Consider the following 24,721-nt stretch of genomic DNA (forward strand, 5'->3'; position numbering starts at 1 on the left):
TGCGTGTGTGCGTGTGTGCGTGCGTGTGTGTGCATGCGTGTGAGTGAAACATCATGTGTGCACAACTGTCTTTCTTTGTGTGTCTCCTGTGAATGGCATCTTTATGTGTTTGTGTGGGAATTTGATTGCGAACATATTATGTTCGGTGCCTACTGCCTAGCATGACCGTATGTTCTGTGTGTGTGTGTGTGTGTGTGTGTGTGTGTGTGTGTGTGTGTGTGTGTGTGTGTGTGTGTGTGTGTGTGTGTGTGTGTTGTGTGTGTGTGTGTGTGTGTGTGTGTGTGTGGTGCACCACAGTCTAAAAAGAGGCTTCCTATTCCCAGCTGATTAAGCAGCAGATGATTTGGCCCTGTCAGCCTGTTGTTCAGATGACATGCAGTTGGCTTCAGCTATAATTAAGTTTTCAAATCAGCCCCACTTGTCTTTGCTGAAGCTCAACATTGCACAGTGACATCCCCAGGAGGAGGAGGAGGAGGAGGAGGAGGAGGAGGAGGAGGAGGAGGAGAAGGAGGAGGAGGAGGAGGGGGGGGGGGTGGTCGGGAGGGGGGAGTGTAGAATGAGAAAAGAAGAGAGCAGAGACATAAAGAGACCAGTGATTAACTGGTTAGTAAAATTGAGGTAGACGAAGGCAGAAGATGAATTTGTGAATGAACAAAAGAAAGAAAGAAAGAAAGAAAGAAAGGTGAGAAGCAAGGAATGAAGGAAAGAAGGAAGGAAGGAAGGAAGGAAGGCAGGAAGGCATGTTCTCAAAACTTCAGAAATATGCTAATGTATTAGCCCAGCCAAGTGCTTTCATCCATTCTATCCACGTAATGTTGAGTGAAGGCTCAATTGTGTTAACAATATCAATGTGAATTTTGAAGAGATTGAGTCCAAAATGAATTGACCGACCCCAATTAAGATATCAACAGAGGGATGAGTATGCCAAAAAAAATAAAGATTAATCGCCAATGGACAAGTCTTCCTCGGTTTTGGAGCCTGGAACCCAGCGCTCCATCTGGTCCCTGAGCACCAGTGGACAGAAGCCTGATGCATCCTAATTAATGATCTTATGGACTGTCCTACTTTACCTCTGCTTGCATGCACGCATGCACGCACGCACGCACGCACGCACGCACGCACGCACGCACGCACGCACGCACGCACGCACGCACGCACGCACGCACGCACGCACGCACGCACGCACGCACGCACGCACGCACGCACGCACGCACACACACACACACACACACACGCGCGCGCGCAGCCGCGCACGCATGTATGCACGGCACGCACAACACCATGACAGAGATAGAACTGGCTGATGATGGAGACACGCAAAACATGTACACATGTTGACATGTACAAATACAAACACAGACATACACAAGACACGCAAGTGCAGACATACATACACAGACACGCACACACACCAAGTCCTGTGGGCACAGTTAATGAAGCTCCATTTTTCACTGCTGATGGAGAGAGAGAGGGGGGGGGAGAGAGAGAGAGAGAAAGAGAGGTAGAGAGAGAGAGGGTGAGGTAGCGAGAGAGGGTGAGGTAGAGAGAGAGGGGGAGAGAGAGAGAGAGAGAGAGAGAGAGAGAGAGAGAGAGAGAGAGAGAGAGAGAGAGAGAGAGAGAGAGAGAGAGAGAGAGAGAGAGGGTGAGGTAGAGAGAGAGAGGGTGAGGTAGCGAGAGAGGATGAGGTAGAGAGAGAGGGGGAGAGAGAGAGAGAGAAAGAGAGAGAGAGAGAGAGAGGGAGAGATGAAAGATGTTGAGCATAATAGAGGAAGAGGAGTGATTGAGGAAGGCACAGGAGAGTACACAAATATACATAGACTGGTGTACATACTGTACGTACGCACTCACACATCACACATCACACTCACACACACACACACACACACACACACACACACACACACACACACACACACACACACACACACACACACACACTTGCTTGATGCAGTCTCTTGTCCACATGTAATGATATTGTGGGTGCCTGGCAGAGCAAGCCTCCTGGTTTGATGATGTAAATGCATGTAAATGCATTGTCGCATGAAGTGCAAGGCAGAGAGCCATGAATAAGTTATCCTATTGTCTACCGCCACCGAGTAACACAAAATATGATGAAAAACAGCACTTCAGGGACAAGCACGCTCTGTGTGTGTGTGTGTGTGTGTGTGTGTGTGTGTGTGTGTGTGTGTGTGTGTGTGTGTGTGTGTGTGTGTGTTAATGCGAGGGTGTGTTGAAGTATGAAACCTGATTGAAAGCCCTGAGGCTGTATAAAGACCTTTCCCTATTGTAATGGACATGTACATGCGCAGGCACACACACACACACACACACACACACACACACACACACACACACACACACACACGCATGCGAGCGCACGCACACACACACACACACACACACACACACACACACACACACACACACACACACACACACACACACACACACACACACACACACACACACACACACACACACACACACACACACACACAAAAGAATCAATACAACATGGAAAATGGGCACACAGCTGTACATTGTTGACAAGATAATTTGACCACAGATACCAAATAAAGATAGCTAATTGATCACTTGTTCCACTGATATAAGGGAATCCTTATAAGGGAATGGCACAGTAATTAACCACATGAACCCTATTGTCCCTATTCTGGGCATGTCATAGTCACCGAAAATACTGTAGCAGATCTACAACCTCAACATGGTGAGCTTGTAGGTTTGCTGTTTTCGTATAGAGCCCTGGGGGACCCCGTTCAAAGAAATGTATGGGGTTTAAATGTTTAACCAACAGCAGCATTGGACAACCGTCTTGTTTAAAATACTGCAGTATTTGAAATTAACATTCATTGTGTACATTTTAGGAAGTTAGTTGATACTTTATTTATCCACAGCATATTGCAAATGAGATATACTGTAGTTCCTTCATGGATATCATACATACGGTAACCAAAACTATGCTCAGCAGTGGTTCAAACCAGAGTACACTGACAGCAGATGTTACACAAATTCTTATGGCTTTCTTGTTTATTTAAGACTCGAAGAGGGGAAAACACAACATATGGCAAATGACAAATTGAGATTCAAAACACTGTGTTAAATCCTCCAACTAGCCCACATCGTGCCTGCTTGTCTGGAATGAAAGGCCCTGAGAGGTTGCCCCATCTCTGCCTGACCACAAATGTCATCTTTCCCCATCTGGAAGACCTCTGGATGCCCAAGAGTGCGCGGGTAGGGCAGCCAGTCTCCACAACATGGAAACTCAATTAAGGTCTGACTCTGTGGTTGGATGGGCATAGGGGAATGGATGGGAGAGATGAAAGGAAAAATAATTCAGGAGATTCTTTGTGTTGGGATGAACAGAGCAGAAAAACACGAAATGCATAAACTCGTTGAATGTTTTGTCAATGTTAACGTACAGTATGCAGTACTATAGTGTCATTCACTCTGTAAATGTAAATTAAGATAAACAACAGAACAGCAATAGAGAAGAGAAGAGAAGAGAAGAGAAGAGAAGAGAAGAGAAGAGAAGAGAAGAGAAGAGAAGAGAAGAGAAGAGAAGAGAAGAGAAGAGAAGAGAAGAGAGGACGGAACGGAACGGAACGGAACGGAACGGAACGGAACGGAACGGAACAGAACAGAACTGCTACAGTATCTAGCTAAACTCTAGTCCTCCATTGTTCCAAGGTATGGACCTGGTACAGTTGGACCCTGTTTCACTCATGCTGGCATCACCATGTCACACTGACTGAGATTATTTCTGGCCAGATGGCATCAACGTGTCACCATGTATGATGAGAGCAATCAAACAAACTAATGCCACAGCAGCCACACCAACTGTTCTGTTTGCAGCAACAGCCATTTTGACAACACCAGGGCCAGCGTGAACGTTACATGATTTTATCTTCATGCCACAGCCTCAATGTATCTTCATTAGCAGAAAACACCTCACGAAACACAACATTTCACATCAGCCATCTTTATATAATTCAAAGCAAACGGCCTCCACGCAGAGCTTACAGACTAAGCACTCCATGGCCCCAGTTTCTAGTAAAAAAAAAGAAAAGGCCCCCATTCCCACGGAGGAAAGTGCAGAATCCCATGAAGCAGTTAACCGTGGATCCAAGAGGCTTGGCCCCAGGGCCGTCAGAAGACTGAATCCACACGGATAAACTAGATCCAAAAGGTTTGATTTTCCCTGACACTGCCATGGCTAGAATCAATGACACTGGAAGTGGAAAGAGAGAGAGAGATACAGAGAGAGAGAGAAAGAGAAAGAGAGAATACTGCACATGGGAAGGAGGAATAAGAAAGAGTGTCAGATAGTGAGCACGTCGTATCACCACATGTTGTGAGCTTGATCGGCTATTTTCACCACCATATAAATCAGGCTTTATAGAGACGGAAAAAAATATAAATATAGAGGAACAATTGGACTAAGATAAGAGTCAAGTCCCCTGTATAGATGTTAAAAAGCAGCAGTGTATTACTTTATTATACTTTTTTTTATCTTTATTGGCTGTGAATATGGACAGGATTTCACCATAGAAAATTAGGCAATTCGATTGGCTTTTTCTGGGCTGTTTCAAGCTGATAAGGCTTTTACCTGATTCATTATTTCACCTGCACCAAACGCTTTAGACCAGTGGTTCTTGAACTGTTTAATTTCAAGGACCCCCATTACTCTGAGAATGTACAAATGGAACCGAATGGACCGATAAGGGTCCATTTATAGGCTCTCTGAGTAACAGACCTGTAAGGGTCCATTTGGACCCCACTTTTATGAACCACTGCTATAGACAATCACAGAAACAACAATCTGAGGGATATCTAATTGCTTTTTTCCAGCATGCTGTTCTTGGACTGACAAATTACATGATGACACTATCTGGGTTACCCTGAATCTGTAACCCTCACCCCCCCAGTAGCCCCAAGCAAGTTAAAATAAATACAAATTATCTGCATGAACCACAGTATGTGAATCAGGGCAATAGGAAATACACAAATCACTGAGCTGAGATAATGGCTGCATGATGAACAATACTTATGAAACTACCCCTGCAAATAAATCAATAAAGTGTATAGTCTAACCTAACCTAAACTCAGTCGTTTTTTCTCTCTGACAATGGCACAAAGACAAATATACAGTAAAAGCATGCATACATACACACGCACGCAAGCATGCACGCACACGCACAGCCGCACACACAGAACAAACCAGCCAGCCATCCATCTCTCTTTACCTAACTCCCTCCTGGCTGTCCACCATAACATTTTGGGAATAGAACCGACAAGCAATCGAAATGTCAAAACATCAAATAACCTTTTGACAGTGAAGGAAATCTCACCCAAAGGATTTGAGGCACAACTGTTAGAGCCACACTGTAACTATTTTTTTCTCTCTCCATGTTGAGTGCAGTTATATCTCTGAGTATGTGTGTGCAGTGCACATATTCAATGGTGAATACAGTGTGTAATGTATGTGTGAGTATGCCTGTTTGATCTCAGTCTTATCAAAGCACCATTTAAGACCATGGATCCATGCTGACAAAGAGGCTGGTTCCTCAGTCGGAAATGGAAAAGACAAGAAGAGAAGAGGGAATATGAACTCCTACGCCAAAGAAGAAGGAGAGATATTCAAACTGTACAGAAATGCTCATCTGCAACCCTGCATTCTTCCAAAGTCACAGACAGAGAAATCAAACAATAATGCAAAGGGAAAACAACATTAAAAAGAAAATAGAAACTAGAAGAGAACTTTAAAGTAATTTACCCTCTCTTTTTATATCTCTCGCCTTTCAGCACATACTTGAATACCTTATTATTTGCAAAAGCCCAAAGATTCACAAAAAAAACTAAACCCTGACAGATACTATAGACCAAATTATACTCCATCGTACAATGGTGTCTAATGGCGAAAACAACAGATCTACAAGCCCACAACGTGTCGCTCTGCGACACGTTGTGAGCTTGTAGATCAGCTGTTTTTGCCGAGCATTTGGCGTCGTATGACGGAGTATAAATTAAGCATTTAGCGGCTCCCCGCCGACTCAAAGAAAATCCAGGCTGATCTCAGACATGGAGACTGTCATGTGAATTATGAATATCTGAGGACGTTTGTCAGGCATTAAAAAATAAAGCTGTGAAAATTTTATGCAGCGACTCATTGGTTATTGATGATGCGTGGTGTCAGGGAATTCACCAAAACTGACAATTATAGAAGTGTGATTTGGCAGAACAGTTGCAGAGAGGGAGCGAGTGCGGGGGGTAGAGAATCTATGCATGTGTGTGTGTTTGTGTGTGTGCATGTGTGTATGTGTATGTGTGTGTGTGAATGAGTGAGTGGGCACTCTCCCATAAGCGCCGGCAGCGTATCATTGGGTAGAGCGGCCGCTTGGGATTGGAATCGGAAGGTTCCCGGTTCGATCCCCAGCTCCCACTGGGTTAGTGTTTAAGTATCTGTCCTAGAGTAAGTCACTGAACCCCAACTGCTCCTGATGAGCGGCTCGGCACCTTGTAGTTTCCTCCTTGCAGTTGTAGTTTCCTCCATCATAGATTTGAGAATGGGTTAATGCAATGCGCTTTGGATAAAAGCGCATTACATGAACCAATAGTTCCCATAATGTTTCTGTAGTGTGAGGTGGCTTGATGTACAAGTACATCTCTCAGCCGTGATTTAAAAGCACACCCTCTGGACATGACCCACAATCCAACCCTTTACACTGAGTGCCAAGCAGGGAGGCATTGGGTCCCATTTGTATAGTCTTTGGTATGACCCGGCTAGGGAATTGAACCCCGAACTCCCAATCTCAGGGCGACACTCTACCACTAGGCCACTGAGCTGGTTTTGGATAAAGGCGCTACATAAATGCACTACTTACCATGAAAGTATGTGTGTACTTATGTATTTTTGTGCACGTATACACAGTAGTCCCCTGTTGCATGTATTAGTGTTTGCCCGTGTGCATTCATGTTGGTGATTTGCCAGTGTTAAGGTCCAGTTTCCGCGGCAGTTCCGCTGCTCCGCCGCTCCACCGCCGGCAGTCACTGCCGGGAGCTGCCGCTCCTCCACCGGCAGTTACCGCGGAAGTTCCGCGGCTGTTGCCGCTGCCGGAGAATGCACTCGCTCCTTCTGCGTAGCGGGGCAAAAAAAGCTGACCACAATCCAGCTCTTGCCGCCCGCGGGCATGTGCACAAACGAGCACGAGCGCGAGAATTTCATGGGACCGCGTCCGCTTGCCTCTCCGCCCCTCGACTTCTCTGCACGTCCCAAATAATCGCCCGCCTCTCATTGAAAATGAATTACTATGGCGCGTCAACCGCTCCCCGTCTGAAACGACCTTTACTTTAGATAAAGTTCACCCACACACCTATAATAATGATGAAATGACTCAATTCTTTCATAAGCCGTTGACATCCCAAGGTTATGATGTTCCTACAAGGGTGAGACTTGATGTGCAAATAGCTTCTGTCTCCTGAAAGAGTTATTGACAGCACATACACGCACACGAACACACACACACACGATTCCACGAATCTACTGGAATTGGCTCCTCAGTGTGTGTGTGTGTGTGTGTGTGTGTGTGTGTGTGTGTGTGTGTGTGTGTGTGTGTGTGTGTGTGTGTGTGTGTGTGTGTGTGTGTGTGTGTGTGTGTGTGCACATGCGTGTGTGCGTTTTTGGGTCCACGTACACACACCTGCATGTGCAAGTATGCATTATGTTCATTTGTGTACATGTTTATGTGAATTTGTTTGCATTGCGTGTCAGTACATTATGTGCATGGATGTTTGTACAGTACTGTATGTTATGTACTGTATGTTAAGCCTGATTTATACTTTTATACAGTAGTTGCATGCCAGTGTTGTCCAACCAAAAATAGTAGATCTATAAGCTCACAACACTTTGCAGCAACTAAGTGTAAATCAGGCTTTGTGTCTACACTGAAGGCAGTGGGGTGCCTCAAATCCAAATCCAAACAGCTATTTACTATTCAGGTGTTTTCCAGTGGAATGCCTCTCTAAAGGGGTAGTGGGGTCGGTCTCTGTGGAGTGATGCTCGCCTGCTGAGCTGGCACACACAATCTGGGTCTTCCCACAGCCTCACACAGGGACTGGTGAATGCTGTGTTTTCAAACATGAAGTCCTTATAGAAAATAACGAGAGCTGTTTTGGTCTGCTGTGAGAGACCCGACGTGTTAAGGGGACCTGGTGGTCTTACATCTACTGCATACACTCAAATGCACTCTCTCTCACACACACACACACACACACACACACACACACACACACACACACACACACACACACACACACACACACACACACACACACACACACACACACACACACTCACACACACACAAATAATCTGCCCGTATATCTTCATATTTCCTGTTCATCTGTTTTTATCTGTCCTTATATCCTCTCTTTAAGTACGTTTAAAGCTGCAATCCAGAACTTATTTTTAGTCAAATTAAACTCTTCCATTGAGAAGCAATGCATCAGTGACGTGTGAAGTGCACCAACAAGAAGCGTGATGCTGCCGCGTGCTCCAGGGAGAACACCATTGAGAACACACACAGTGCAGGACATTTGTTGTGTCTGAGGCATTGTCCAGGCAACTTGAGGAATTTGGTCCTTCAAGCAGAAGAGTGAGGAGAAGACCCAGGTTTGAATCCCGGTTAGGACATGAAAGTTATGGATTGCAGCCTTAAAAGCACATTGGAAATAGATTTGACTTGACCTTAGTTAAGGGGATAAGTTCTATTGTGCTGAGCACAGTTGGTAAATCTTTTCACGCCTTTCAGTCAAACTCCCAAACACAGTATGATGTAAAAGGAAGTGGGACACAGCATTATTACTCTCTCTTTCTCCCTCTCTCCCTCTCTCTCTCTCTCTCTCTCTCTCTTTCTTTCTCTCTCACACACACACACACACACACACACACACACACACACACACACACACATACGCGCGTAGAGACACACTTCTCAGCGGAACAGTGGCTACGCAGTACGATCAAAGGCACAGATTTGTTCCATTGTTTGGATAAATAGCCAGCAGAAGCTGTTTCAGAGAGGCCTCTAAGCCCACCAAAGAGCTTTTCAACTCCACCCAGGGCCCTGCTTACTGAGTCGAACACACAACAATACGACAAGAGCCACAGCCAATTTGGTCCAATCTTCTAAAGCCACTACTTGGGCCAACTCACACTGTGTGGAGGACTGTGAAAATCTGCACAGGCAACGCACTCTGATATGGCAATTATTGATGCCCTGGGTTGGCTTTTCCTGAAAGGACTGCAGCCCTCAGATCATTATGATTCCATTGTAGGGCAATGGTTGAGTGTGTTGGTAAGATTATTGTGGTGCTCCAAATCTCCCATGAAGCTTTGAGACTGTTGGAATGTAGTGTAAACATTTAAGCAAAAGAAAGTTAGAGCAGCTAGTGTAATTTACACTAGCGTCAGGGTTCCCAGCTTTTGGAAATGTGAGAAATTTCCCTTGATGAAACATTCTATGAGGAACCCTAAAGCAACCAATAATTGTTATTGGTGATAATGTGCAAGTGAAGAAAAAAACTAAAGGCAACAGTCTCTTTCACGCTGTCATTAGGGCAGTTCTAATGTATGCTGTTTTCTTTCTCAGCTGTAGGCTTTTCATGTTGACTTTGTGACCCTTTGAATTTTATCAACTCCATTCTAACTCTCACTCTAATAACCTTCATCATTTTTAATTTTGCACGGTCTGTCACCCTGTCAACAACTGTTTCCCTTTATCAGCTCTGATGATCTCTCCGCTCCACTTGCCTCCAGTGCTTGCTTCCTTGTCGTTTAGGCCTACCTGTAGGCCTAAACAAATAAATGAATGTCAGTGCGGTGGATAGCTAGTCACTGTTATGCCTGATTTATACTTAGTTGAAAAATTGCCATGTGCAACACCTGCACGCAACTAGGCATTATTACCAATAGTATTACATATAGTTGTGTTCAATGTATGTCCAGGAGTAGAGACCACCCTCTGCTTATCACGGCCACTCCCCGTTTTCAACCGCTTCCCTATCTACCACATTTGCCTTCACTCATTAGCCACTCCCCATTCGGAGCAGAGACGACCGACCGCTCCCCGAGTAGAGCAATGCTGGCCGTCAGCTCCTGAGACTACGCCCCCACCCTGAGTCTCGTCCCTAACCTTGGGTTCCTCATCCCGTTCCACATTCATCTCATTGTTAAACTTAAGTAGAGGTGTGGTCTCTTACTAGTGAATAGTGTAATGTGGGTGAGCTAACAGTGACAGTGTACCATGCCAGTGTTTTAAGGGGTTAAATGAGGGATAATTCATAATATATTAATGAACAAGGTAAAGGTTATCACTACAGTATGGCCAACGGTAACATTAAGCGTTTTCACAGTGGATATAAAGGGTCTGGAGGAGGCTAGACGAAGGGTTTTTACTGTGTGGTTGAAAGGGGGCAGGGAGAGGCTATGTTAAGGGTTTTTCACAATGTAGTTGAAAGGGGCTGGTGGAGGCCAGGCTAATTGCGGTGGAAGTGTGTTGGGCTGATTAGGTTCACAGAGCAGAGAGCCTGTTTGACTAATGAGAGCAGCTGTTGAGAAGCTAGACCCTTTGATAGTGCAGGGGAGAATCTGTGTCCTCAAGCATGTACTGTATGTGCGCACACACGCACACACACACACACACACGCACACGCACACACGCACACGCGCACGCGCACACGCACACACACACACACACACACACACACACACACACACACACACACACACACACACACAACACACACACACACTCTGTCCCAGGAGAAATAACCACTCAGAGATGATCTTCACTCTGTTCTCTTCTTGCTCTCATCACACGCAATGTCATCGTCAATCTTCCAATCACCCTCTTCCCATGTCAACACATCACATCTTCTGCAGAAGTATTTGCAATATTATTTATACAGTTTTTAATGACCATATTCAATATATCCTCCTGCAACAGTATTTGCTCATGCATAATCCTACAAAATAATTAAGCTCTAAAGGGGCAAAGCTTAGGGCAAATTAAAGACCAGAAGACGAAAACCAAGGGCCATCACTTCTCTATCCCTATTTCACCTATATAGTACAACAAAAATAGTTCCACATAACATCACTGTTTACAGCAATTGAAACAAGGCAGGCTCCCTGTCAGAGGCGGCCTTGAGCCCCGTGAGGTGTGACCCGTGAGGTGCGCCCAAGCGAGGCGATATCCGAGCAAGTGGGATATTTCTTTCACACGTTTGTTCATACATCTATGTATACTATAATTGACACCCTTGGGAGAGGACACATAAGGGTCAGTGTTTACTCAAGGGTACTTTTGGTTACAGGAACCCCTGTTGGCTTTCTATCCCAAAAAATGTGTGAAGAAAACTAGATGATAAAAGTACAAGACTTGAAATTAGCACAGGAAAAAAAGAGTGCATGTTTACTTTGACTCTAGTGACATTTCTCCTTTTGCCTGTGACTCAGCAAAGAGACAGGACGGGAAATGATAACTTCTGAGTCATCACTGGACTGGTGGCAGATGTAACATGATGTCAGGCTAACAAAGTGACCTTCCCGGGACACGGTTTTGGTTTACATTTACTTTCTGTTGTTCACTCTCTGCTCCTGGTCTTGCTGCGATGTGCTCTTCCACTCACACACATGCATGCTCTTTGCTCACACTCTCACACACCCACACAAAGAAGCAATGGCCTCATACTGTATCATACACTTAAAACGGTCCCTTTTTGTTTCCCCACTCTTTGCCTCTTGTGATCAACCTGCTTATTAAAAGCGCTCTGTTAAGAAGTTGAACTCTATTTGAAAAATGTTGGCGACACAGTTTGACCACATGTCACACATGATGTGACAGAGCCTGATATATCTAAAATGTATATTGTCATATGTATAATTTTGTATAATTGTATAATCATGCCATAATGACCTATTTAGGCTTGTCATACTGTGTAGCCAAATTCACCTTGGCCCAGAAAGAGTCATCTGTATGCACTAGAACTGCCATCAAAATCTGACCTAAGGACACCTCAACACATCTCTTAGCTGATAAGATGACCACTTCAGCTGGACATCGAACACGTGCATGATAACACATGTTTGTGTGATGTTTCTGTCCTTGGTACGGTTCACGACGTCTGTAAAACATCTAACTACATGATAATGTTTCTGTATAAATTAGCTTGTCATTTTCATCATAAACTTAGAAAACATTCGGAAACATTTCTCTGAGAAATCACTAGTTTTAAAGGCTGTGTTCTTGTCTTCATTTCAGCTTTGTCTTGGCATTCCTGCTAAGACAAAGCGTCTCTAAACTTTAGAGATAACAGAGCCTCCACAACTTCCTGACTCTTGAGGGTTGGACACACTGTCTGCACTGTGACGTGGACGGGGCATTTCTTTCATCAGCACCTTGAGAACTCTCACTTCAGAAGTTTAGGGAAAACGCCACAAAGAAGAGCAGTGCGGACTAGGGCTGTGAATCGTCTGCTATCTCACGAATCGATTCGATTCCGATTCTGGGGTCACGATTCCGATTTTTATCGATTTTTTCAAAACAAACGATTCTCGATTCAAAACAATTCTCGATTCAAAACGATTCTTGATTCAAAACATAGGATTTCAGGATCTACTCCAATCTGCTGGCATGAGAACAGAGTACATTTATGTAGCTTTTATAATTGTAAAGGTTTTATCAACTGATAATAATGCACAAAGGTAAATCCAAGATCCTCGAAAAAAAAAAAGATTTTGAATCGTCCAACAGTAGAGTCGCGATTCGTATTCGAATCGATTTTTCCGACACCCCTAGTGCGGACCGAGGGAACTGCAACCAAGCAGAACGGGTACATTTAAAAAAAGAAAACAAACCCAGGAAGAGGAGAGTCGAGAACAGAGAAAGGGACTCAAAGGAGTGTATTACTTGTTGGATGTTTTTTGTCATCAGATCAAACATTTGTTTCAAGTGGCTGGTGCGCTGAAAATCTATTTGGTTCAATGAGAATGCACCCAAATAAACAATTCTGTTCATGAAACGTCTTTAATCTTATTATTACACGCAGGAGTTTTACAACTGTAGAAGCCGGAGCAGTCAAGAACATGTGGGAATATATATAAGGCACTACTGACTACTCTCTATGGGGGAGTACGGGGCAGACACACCTTTTACACTGCTGTTAACATTTACTTGTAATAGATGGGGTCACAGACAGCTTCATTGAAACTCCTCAAGTGAAGCACAACAACCCACAGAGCATCCAGTAAGTGCAAGGTCAGTGTTTGCATGGTCAACGTGCCAATATGTCCTGTGGAATAAGTGTCCTTGAGCTGATCCCCGACAGATTGAACACTATGTGAGTGCCTTACGTTTGTCTCTAGGCATTCAATAAAAATAATTAGAAAATCACCTTTCCTGCACCTCCTCATCAGGGTTGCCGTGAATGCACGATAACATCGTCAGTGTTAATTGAACTCCTCTCTCAGAGCTAAATTAACACGGACAATTTTACTGTGTGTACGCAGATAGAGTGCAGCTCAGTCGCCAGCATCAAGACTATTTGCAATTCAATGAGAGTAGAGGACGAGAGCTCTTAGCCGCGCACTGCTGTCTCCACACAAGGGAGACAAAGTGTTGAAAGAGAGAGAGAGAGAGAGAGAGAGAGAGAGAGAGAGAGAGAGAGAGAGAGAGAGAGAGAGAGAGAGAGAGAGAGAGAGAGAAAGAGAAAGAGAGACAGAGAGAAGACATTAAGTAGCAGTACCAGTGATGGAGAGGCAAACAATCGAGTAATGGAGAGTGAAAAAGAGAGAGAACAAAGAAGAGAATAACGAACCAAAGAGAGTGGAGATATAAAAGGAGGAGAAAGTCATCAAGGAGAGGAAGTAGCAGCACAGAGTGACAGTGATGGGAGACAGCATAAATTAAGTGGGGGGCGACAGAGAAAAGGAGATCATAAAAAGACACAATGAGTTCTGTTAATGGACCTTAGTACACACTCCAAAACCAACGCTCGCTGCACGACTTGGTCTGATGCACAAGGGAATTAGTATGAGCCCGGCTCCCGAATGAATAATCTTGGTATAACGCATAACAAAGATATATAACTGCTGTCTAGTGAACAACACGCATCTCTTAAAAGTGAAGAATGCCTCTTTCCTCGTTGACGTGGATGCCGTTTGGAAACTCGCAAAAACTGGGTTTTAACAATGATTCAGGGGCCCATGTGTACATGAAACTTACCCAACATGAAAATTGGTAATTTTCGGCCAGCGACACAAGCCAAACCAAGTATAAATTAGCCATAATGCTGACCTAAAAGTCAATAAAAATCTGCAACTGCCTATTTCTGAATTATGTGGTCCCCCCAACAACATCACCAGGGAGGAAGTGGGAAAGCACTTGTGCACTTGTGCTGATATGCATGGGGCTAAGTGTATTAACACTCCTCATATTCTGTTATTGTAGCGCTGGCGACATGCAGAATGTGATTACAGCCAAGCGATAACAGGCAACAGATTTCGTCCAGGGGACCATGAATTATTGAACACACTGCAGAGAGAGTGAGGTCCTCTTATTCCCTCGCTCTCTCTCTCTCTCTCTCCTCTTGATTTTCTTCATTGAAGTACTCTTTCTACCTTTTGGTCTGTCTCTTACTCTTACGTTTTCTTCGCTCTCCCTTGGTCTTTCTTCCCTCTGTTTCGCGCTCTCTCACTCAGGCTCCCATTCTCTCTCTCTCTCTCTACAGAGTCTACCATTATGTCTCTCTCATTCTCTCTCTCTCTCAGTCTACATCTTTATTTCAAAGTGTTCCGCCTATGAGAGTTTCCCCTGCGTGGGACTGATTAATACGGCAGTCCAATCTGGGCCGCAGCGACCATCCGTCTGTATTAAAGAGCCGTGGCTTCCCCTCCTTCCTTCCCTCCTTTACTCTTTCCTTCTCTCTCTCTCTCTCTCTCTCTCTCTCTCTCTCTCTCTCTCCTCCCCCTCTCTCTCTCTCCCTCTCTTTTTTTGCTTATACAAGAGCTTTCCTGTCCTGAGTGTGCGACTCTTGCACACCCACAGTGCGACAAACTCTTTATGCCGCAAACAAATCACATGCAGATACATTGTCATGTAGGGCTCATAAATAGATACCACACACAGACACACAGACACACACACACCCACACACTAGCTCACTGCTAAGATGGACCGTGTTTAATCATTAGGTACCATGAGGTTGTGCATGCCTGTGCATGCCTGTGTGTGTGTGTGTGTGTGTGTGTGTGTGTGTGTGTGTGTGTGTGTGTGTGTGTGTGTGTGTGTGTGTGTGTGTGTGTGTGTGTGTGTGTGTGTGTGTGTGTGTGTGCGCGCGTGCGTGCGTGCGTGCGGGTATATGTGTGTGTGTGTGTGTGGTGTATATGTGAAAGGGTCTAGTGTCAGTGCACTGAATTCATTCCATAAAGTGGGGGAGAGCTCATGAAAAGAACTGATTAAACGAGGGAGAGAGAGAGTCTCTTCCCATCCTGCTAAATGACAAACACTGTCTACGAGGATGCTCTGCACGGTGAAATCCACCCCTATGGAGCCATGTCCACCATTTATACACCCTCGCAGTTAAATGAACACTGAGGATTTCACGGTGTGTGTGTCTGTGTGTGTGTGAGTGTGTGTGAGGGAGAGCTTTTAAAGAGGTCCTCAGGTCCAGGGCCCCGGGTCCCATTAAAGTCTCCCCTCAGTTCCATAATTCATAGAATAAATATTCAGTGGGTTGGGTTGAGGTCAGCCATACCCTAACAATAACACTGCTAATGATAATGGAACATGCACACTGCACGCACACGCACGCACACGCACACACTAACCCAGAGGTTCCCAAAGTGGTGGTCGTGACTCCCCTGTGGGTTGCGGGACAACGTCGGGGGGAAGGTCATGTGATGATTTCCAGAATGTGTGAAATGGGTCATCAAAATGTGTGAGAATGTGTGAAATACAAATTTAAAATGGTTGAAAATAGCATATTTTAACCATAATGAACGGAATGAATTTAATATGTCATTGCAAGGTGACAGCACAAGCATCCTGTCGCCGAATGATAAAATCCACGCATTCACGAGGAGAGTCGAATGTTGGATTGCGCGAGTTGAAATGGGTAGGATTGATATGTTTCCTCAGCTGGATGTATTCTAGCCTGGTAAACCATCCCGGCCGCGTGAATTCACATTATCATGTGTCTTCTGCAGACCAGTCTGGCCCCAAGCCCTGTGTGGGTGTTTCGCCGTCACCAAAAAGTGGATTAGCCAATCAGAGTCCGCACTCAGGGCTCTCTGATTGACAGGTGCATGTTGGCCAATCAGGGACCACTGATGTAGTTGATGGCCTGATTACTGCGCGACGCTTCCTCTGCCTGAACCAAAACAAACATGCCGGCGCCGGCTTCTGAAGCAACTAGCGGTAACGTTAACGTTAGTATAAAAACAGCCATAAGTGAAGTTATTGCAGAAATAGACTCAATAACAGAAATTAAACAAGAGCAAGTATGCACTTGCAGAGTTTCTCGGTGGAAAAGATGTTCTCGCTATTCTTCCAACTGGATTTGGAAGATCTATTACTGTAACTTGCACCGTTGGTGACGAAGAAGATCCCCGGGCCCCAGCATCAATCCTATTTTCATTGTTGTTTCACCACTCATTAGCCTGGTAAACCACCCAGGTCGCATGAATTCACACAACCGGGATGGTTTACCAGGCTACCTAAGTTGGCTCACAGCCTCACATGCAACCGGTTCTCACATGAAAATGTGAATTCATGCGACGGGTATGGTTTACCAGGCTAGATGTATTCATGGAGGAACATGAACTGAGCGTGAAGAACTCTATCGCTGCCCAAGTATTTACCAATAACAACAGTTCCAGAATTATGACTGGATATGATCACCATCACCATTCATTGTAACTGCCCTACAACACCTGTCATCCGACCTGGAGGATGCACTGGTTGAACTGTCAAGCAATCAAACCTTAAAGACAGCGTTTCATTCTATGATGCTGAGTTTGGGATTTCAGTCGAGAGGGAATACCCACAGCTATACAAGGCCACAATGGATGTACTGATGGAGTTTGGATCAATGTACCTTTGTGAAAAGACTTTCTCACCACTGACGTACATAAATAAGTACAAGTCGCGACTGAACATATAATCTCCGAGTGTCCATCGCCAAAGTTAAACCTAGACTAGACTTGTTGTGCTCCAAGCATAGTACCTACCCACCCATCCCATTAGGGACTGTAAACATAATGTACATTACTACTGTATATAAATATTATGGTTGTTATTGTGTGTATTGTGTTGTTTTGTGTTTGTGTTACTATGTTTCAATAGGCTACATTAGTGCATGCAATGTTTGTATACATAAATCACCTCCAGGGCTAGTGGGGGTCGCAAGTCTCTAGCAACATTATTTTGGGGGTCGGGCTGGAAAGTTTGGGAACTTATCCACTATCCAAGTAGAAAGGGCTGCTTTTTTAATTTCTATTGGTTGCTATTTCCTCCAGATGGCACCCTAGGCGGCCTAGCTTGCCTGGGGACGCAGGCCCTGCATCTACCCCCCTGTGTTTGATGTTGATAACTACAACTACAACATGTAGCTCTGTCTCAGAAGCGAACAGCCTTTTTGCATGTGGTTGAAGGCAAGAGGGCGGGGGGGCGGGTGGGGAGAGAGCCTGGCGACGCGAGCTATGTTAGTGCACTGAGTGGCAGTTGGGGCAAACGCAGTCCCCACAACATCATTTACGATTCTGTGCCTATCGGTACATAACTCGGACGGCGCTTAGTCGACTAGCAGACCATCGGCCGGTCGTCGCGGGCACTCGCGCCTGGAGGCGCTCGGGCGCGACTCCTCGGCCTCAAGGTCTGCTGAGTCGGCGCGCCTCCGTCATGGTCCAAAACTATACTTTATCGACGAAAAAAAGTAGTCTGCGGTTGGTTGAAAAAGTATTGTCTCAAGCAGGAGTCGAACTCAGACCCTCAGTGGAAGCAGCTTTAGAGTCTAATGATTACCTAGGTGCGCCACTGAGGCCAGTGGTGAAATTGGGTATTCGGGCTGTATTAGAATGTGACGTCCTAACTCTTCTAATGTAGAGGAAAGAAGTCTCCGCCCGCAACCACATGCAAAAAGGCTGTTCGCGTCTCAGAAGAGGGGGAGTATAGGGGTGGGGTGTATGTGAAAACAACAAAGTGAACATACTGTTTATACCTGCTCACCTCCAAACCCACTCTCTTGCCTTCAACCTGGGGAAATGTTTTATTTTTTTTATTTTTTTGCATAATTGGTTTTAAGAACAGCCACAGTCAGCTTACGGGGCTGTGTGGTTTATTTTTACATACACTTAAGCTCTAGAGAGAAATAGGCAGAGTAAGGGAGAGAGGGAGGAGAAAGATAGAGAGAGAGAGATATTAAGAGGAAGAAAGAGAAAGGACGAAAAAGAGATGAGTAAATGGAGAGAGAGAGAGAGAGAGAGAGAGAGAGAGAGAGAGAGAGAGAGAGAGAGAGAGAGAAGAGACAAGACAATGAAGAAACGATGCAATGAGAACATCCTGAAAGCACAACAAAGACAACATTCTCTCCTTCCCTCACCTCTTTTCCTCCATGGTGTCAGTGTGTGAGTGTGTGAGTGTGTGTGTGTGCGTGCGTGCGTGCGTGCGTGCGTGCGTGCGTGCGTGCGTGCGTGCGTGCGTGCGTGCGTGCGTGCGTGCGTGCGTGCGTGCGTGCGGGGCCCAAAGGGCTGCTGCAACTTTTAGCCCCAATGTCCATCTAGCCTGTATTACACTAGGCCTCGCTAGCCTTGCATCAGACACACACACACACACACATGCACGGGCGTGCGCGCGCACACACACACACACACACACACACACACACACACACACACACACACACACACACACACACACACACACACACACACACACACACACACACACACACACACACACACACACACACACACACACACACACACACACACACACACACACACACACATAGCCCCTGCAGCCTCAGGGCTCCAAATCGCATACCCCTTCCTTCCTGTCTGTCTGGCGAGCCTGCCAGCGCTCCGCCATTCCTCTACGCTCCCTCTCTCCGCTAGGAGGAGGTTGGAAATGCTGTTGCAACACTTATCACATCCTACGAGTCCTGTCCTCTCCTCTCATCTCTTCATCACTTCTCCCCCTCTCTCCTCATCACCTTACAGTATATCCTCTGCTCTCCTCCCATCTTATTTTTACACTACCTATCAATGCCTCTTTTTCTTTTCTCCTTTTCTTTTTGACTTTTCGTCTTTTTCTATCTTCTTCTTGGCCTCTCTCCTCCTGTTCGTCCATGCAGCCTGTTCGGCAAGATGGATAGAAAGATTGGAGGCAAGAAACGGGATGGAAAAAAGAGACAAAGCGAGATTTTAAAGATAAAGAGAAACAATCACTGAAACAGAGACAATTAGAGAGAAACGGAGTGTGCAATCCTGTGCACAGGAAGAAAGAGAAATCCGGCAAAGGAGAAAGAGCAAGGGTATGCGATAAGAGAATGAGTTTACCCTTTTTAACTCTAGTGTCCCTATTCTGGGCATCATAGCAGGTGACAATTTGGTGAAAATGGCAGATCTACAGGCTGGGATGCGGTTTGTAGATCGGCTATTTTCAGTGAAGAGATTTGGGGCCCCATTCTCAGGCCAAAAATTCCCCGTTAAATCGGGATAATGGACCTGCGCCGCCCCAATAGGTTATTCTAGCACCTGCTCTACCCGTCACCATTATGCCGACGCCGTTATTTGCGCGTGGAGGTGTGCCCGTGGGCGTGTTGCTGCTATATCCCCCACATTGAAATTCTCAACCCACACATGGGTACGGCTTGGGGAGGGGGGATAGTGGATTCTAAAAGCACCCGCTGGTTTATAAAATCACCCGTCAAGTGCACACAGACACTACAATGGCTTTGTGCGTTGGACCATGAGCCATGTTGCCAGCCTTGGAGAGAAATAAGCAACCGTCCGCAGGTCTATGAAAACAAAAAGAAGCAACTAGCCACATGAGCACTTCAAACTACTAACTAGAGCTTTCATATCCCCTAAATATTTCAGCCTGGCTCGACTAATAATTGACAAATTAGACCCAGCCCAGCCCGTCAGTCATTTTTCTAAAGAAGCCTTATTTCTCATTAAATCTTGGTAATTCGTTAAGAACAGGAGTCATTCTACCCTAACAGTCTATATTTTATTTAAAAAACAGCTTGGAGCAAATAGGGCTATATAAATATATACACTTCCCCATAACCATTTTAAAAATGATTATGGTTATTCTATGAAATATATGTTTCATAGAATAACCGTAATCATTTTTGCAATGGAGAAATCACAATGTTACCTTCTGGCCGCTGCCTGTGCTTTCATTTGAAGAAGTAATCCAACATTTACTTTGAGGTGAAAAAGACATGAAGAAAGTTCTGAAGATCCATTATTTATGTCATGTTATGGTTTAAACTTTAAAGGGAGCTGCGTCATGACAAGACAGTGATTGATTTGACCTAGGCTACTTTAGCGTTGCGCTGCCCTGTTGATTAATTATTTGGCATCAGCTGTGTAGGAATATATAACTATTTTAAATGGCTTTCATATACTCTTGGGGATCTGACTAATATGACAAGTTGCTTATTGTGAACACAATAGCCTACGCTACAAATTAATTAATATGTGAATTTATTTGGATGTAAAAAAAACGTAGACCCAGCTCAGCCGGTGCCGACGGGCCGGGTCGGGTCCCGTTGGGTTTGGGCTAAAATCTTAAGCACTTACATTTTTTATAAGATGATCGGATCATAGTGTGATTTTCATTTTGGCTGCTGTCTCATTAAACCCACGCTGCGGGACGTGCGGGTGAATATTATATTATAGCCTATATTATATATATTAGCCTGCTATATTATTATTATATTCCCCGCGTAAACGCTACGTTCATGACCCCCCAAAATAACCATATTTGAACTGGGGACCCCCCCATTTTGTTTGACTCGGTTCCACAGATAAATATTGTGAAAATAGCAGATCTACAAGCTCGCCAGGCGTTGGGTGCTCCATTGTGGTCTCGACCCACAGGTTGAGAACCACTGCATTAAAAGCTCCAAGCAAGTTACATGTCTAGTAGGCTATGTTGTTGACCACGTAATGTAATGTTTTTGGTTTAGTGATAGGCTACTCCGTGGCGCGCGCGCGCCTCATCGTATGCTGTCCAAAATAACAGATCTGTAACTGTCGACACGACATGACGCAGCGCCGTTGATAGCTTGTATGTCTGTTATTTTGGGTAGGCGACGCACATACGCATCGCAGCAATGTGTCTGGGTTTGAGAGGCTTTGATTGATGTAAACTTAAAGTTTAGCTCTGTTCGGGATTACTGAACAAAGGTGGATGATGAAAGATAACGGGGACAATATGGATGTAAGTTAACTTTTTAACTGCGTCACTTCAGAGGAAACTATGGAGCAACTTCAGAGATGTTTACACACCCCTGGAATCCATTAGAACGGTGGAAATAGAACGATAACAGCCAACGTGAGTACATAGGCTAGACCTTTCCTAAAACTGTCCAATTTATTATACCCATGTGCTACTGTTTGTCTGTGTACCACGTAGGAGCGTTGTCGCAACATGATGTAATTAATTATTTGGGAGCAGCCAGTGTGTACCAATAGTATACATATTTTAAATGGCTTTCATATACTATTCCGGATCTGACTAATATGACAAGCTTATTGTGAACACAATAGGCTACAAATTAATATAAAAATGTATTTGGATAAAAAAAAAAGAAGAAGGAAAACAAGCCCAATGTGGCTTATAATAATCAGACCAGGCAACAGTGCAGACAGGTAGATAGGCTAGAGCATATATTGGATCGGGATGACGGCTAGCGCAGTCTTCTCTTAAAGGCAATGGCTTCTGGCACGGTGATTGGTTTTATCATTGTAACGCCCAAACCACACCTATGCATAATGTAACGGGTAGCTCAGGTGTTTGGCGGGTGAGGGGGGTGCCATAGAATACCGAATTTTGCGGGGAAACGCCTCTTGCCTAGTCCGAAATCCCTAATTAGTGGTTTGTTCAAATCTGGCTCTGAATAGAGCCCTTGGTGTGTAGAGGGGAAAAGGAGGGGGCCAAAGGTTGAAGATTATTTTTATCAAAAAAAGCATGTGAATTTTATTTAATGTTATCCTGGAAATAGGATTCTTCACATTCACAATAAAATAAGAACCAGAAAAGTGGAGGCGAGTGATTATGGGAGCAAATAAAAAGAGACACAGGGGTGGGAGAAAGCGAGATTGAACGAGGAAGGGGAGGAGACAGAGAGAGGTCTCCAGCTGGTCTGTGGCTGTGGATCGATGTCATGAGGAGATGTAAAGAGAGAGATTATCGACAGGCATGATCCATAATCTGATCCCTCAGGTCTCAGACGGAAAAGGATTAATTAGAAACCCTTATTTTACCATATTTTATGTTTGCTGTCATTCCAATTATGTCTTTGGTTTCCATCTTAATTTGTGTTCATCATTGTTTTAGCTTAGCTTTTTTTCTTCTTTTTTTATAGCATTATAGTATTTTTTTTTCACAATGTTCACAATGCGTTGCATTGCAAGCTTGTAGATCTGCGTTGCGACTATTTTTGCCAAATGTTCACTCCAGAATGGGGACCCTATGGGTTCATGTTAATGGCTTCCTCGAAAATCAATCAAACTGTGACAAAACTTGACAGTGATGTCAAGTATACTGTGAGTCGTAGTCAACATAGCAGACCACCGATATGGTCCTTTAAGACCAGGTCCATCAGTCTCTGCTTTCCCTTCTGCTAATTGGACAGTCAGAGCCTTTGATCTGTCCATTAACCCTGTTATGAGGACAATTAGTCAGCCACTCGACCACTGTTCAGGTGAAGATCGACTCTTCCCCACCTCCACCCCCTCCTCCATCTCCTCCTACTCTCCCCATCCACTCCCCTCCCTCTTTCACTTGTAGAGTTCTTAATTAAGTGGGCACTGCGTGCGTGTGTGTGTGTGTGTGTGTGTGTGTGTGTGTGTGTGTGTGTGTGTGTGTGTGTGTGTGTGTGTGTGTGTGTGTGTGCGTGTGCGTGTGCGTGTGCGTGAGAGAGAGAGAGAGAGAGAGAGAAAGAGAGAGAATGAGAGATAGAGAATGCGAGAGAGAGACCCAAAGAGAAACAGAAGAATGTGCACTCTGTGAATAACAGACAGAGAGAGTGTGTGTTCTGGCAGCATGGTCTGTTTTATCAGATTCTCATGTTAATCTCCTTGAGCCAACAAGCCTCCCTACTGGTCTAACATCTGCCACTCATCTCGGCTGGCACACACCGAGCTCCGCTACAGGTCAAAGGGCAGCGATGCCCCCACCCACCATGTGTCAATCAACCAGCCTATGGTTAGAAGCTACACACGTCACAGGCCAACATATTTTTAACAAACTCATCATTACTTAGATGGGTGTTATTTTGTTTTATAATTTCATGCGTGGCACAAAAGTGTTACAAAGAAATTTGGAAACAGAAACTGTTAATAAGCTAGAATAATCTTTAACAGTTATTCCTGTGTAAAATGCTGCACTGTCTACAGAAGAAGTGTAGACTACAATTAATTCTCTTTACAATTGCTTAAACACTAAAATGAAAAATAACAGTTTGTGAAACCTGACGCTCAAGCAGCAAAACTTCAGCCCAGATCTAACCAACTACTAATTGCATTCTCAGCCTCATCCTTTTTGCAAAACAATACTCACAATGTGTGACTAAATATTCTTCTATACATAAAACACAGAAATCTAATCTAATCATGAAGTCTCTTCTTTGCCATTTGAAGGCACTGCCTTTCCAAATACCAAAACTACGAACCAATTATTATAATTATCAATTATTGATCAAGTGTCAGGTGGACACTTAGGTGCTTAATTGTAAACTATAAACTGTAGCACTATAAAAAGGCAACAGGCAAGTGTACCTGTCCTCCACTGCCATGCCAGTTAAGGTAGTTAGTTACGTAACCCCATTGAGGAGTTATTTCTCGCAGAGAGGTGGAAGGTTTATGATCCCCAGACCTAGAGTATGCCAGAATACCCCTTATTCAAGCCACGGAGGAGGCCTGTGACCAAATTGACCCAGTGTCTTGCAAGGATGGAATTGCCTTTCAAGATGAGAGAAGACATAGCCTGTGATTTGGATGAAGTGGATGCAGCAAGAAGAGCAGATGATGCTTTAGATTTTTGTTTTTGTTTTACCGAATTGATGCTTTATTTTTTCTACCCACAAATGTTTTTGCTATATTTATGCACTATGTTCTATTCAGAATGTAGTCTGCTCTGATTTTCAGTGCAAAATGGAACTTTTGGGAGTGCTGTGCTGTGCTTGGTCATTATATGTATGTACTTTACTCTAACAATATCTCAAACAGACTATATAATTTGAAAAGAAAAAATGTGAAGAGCACAGCAGTGTGTAACCGGTTTAAAGAGAATCATATCGTATGAACCATGTGTGTGCCGTAATGTTTTTTGTATTATTATAATAAATTCTACAGTTTTTAATTAATTAAGTGTTTCATTTAGCAAAAGATCTTCGCGGTTCTGCTATT

At 44.4% G+C, this 24,721-nt stretch overlaps 1 protein-coding gene across 1 annotated transcript in view; it reads right to left on the minus strand.

The window, feature by feature from the left end:
* The window catches only part of LOC308083563 (neural-cadherin), a gene marked incomplete at its 5' end in the record, with an annotated part of 160,190 nt that overhangs the window by 94,530 nt on the left and 40,939 nt on the right, over positions 1 to 24,721 (minus strand).

Source organism: Gymnoscopelus braueri (genome assembly GCF_963280865.1).
Source record: "Gymnoscopelus braueri genome assembly, chromosome: 4".
NCBI lineage: Eukaryota > Metazoa > Chordata > Actinopteri > Myctophiformes > Myctophidae > Gymnoscopelus > Gymnoscopelus braueri.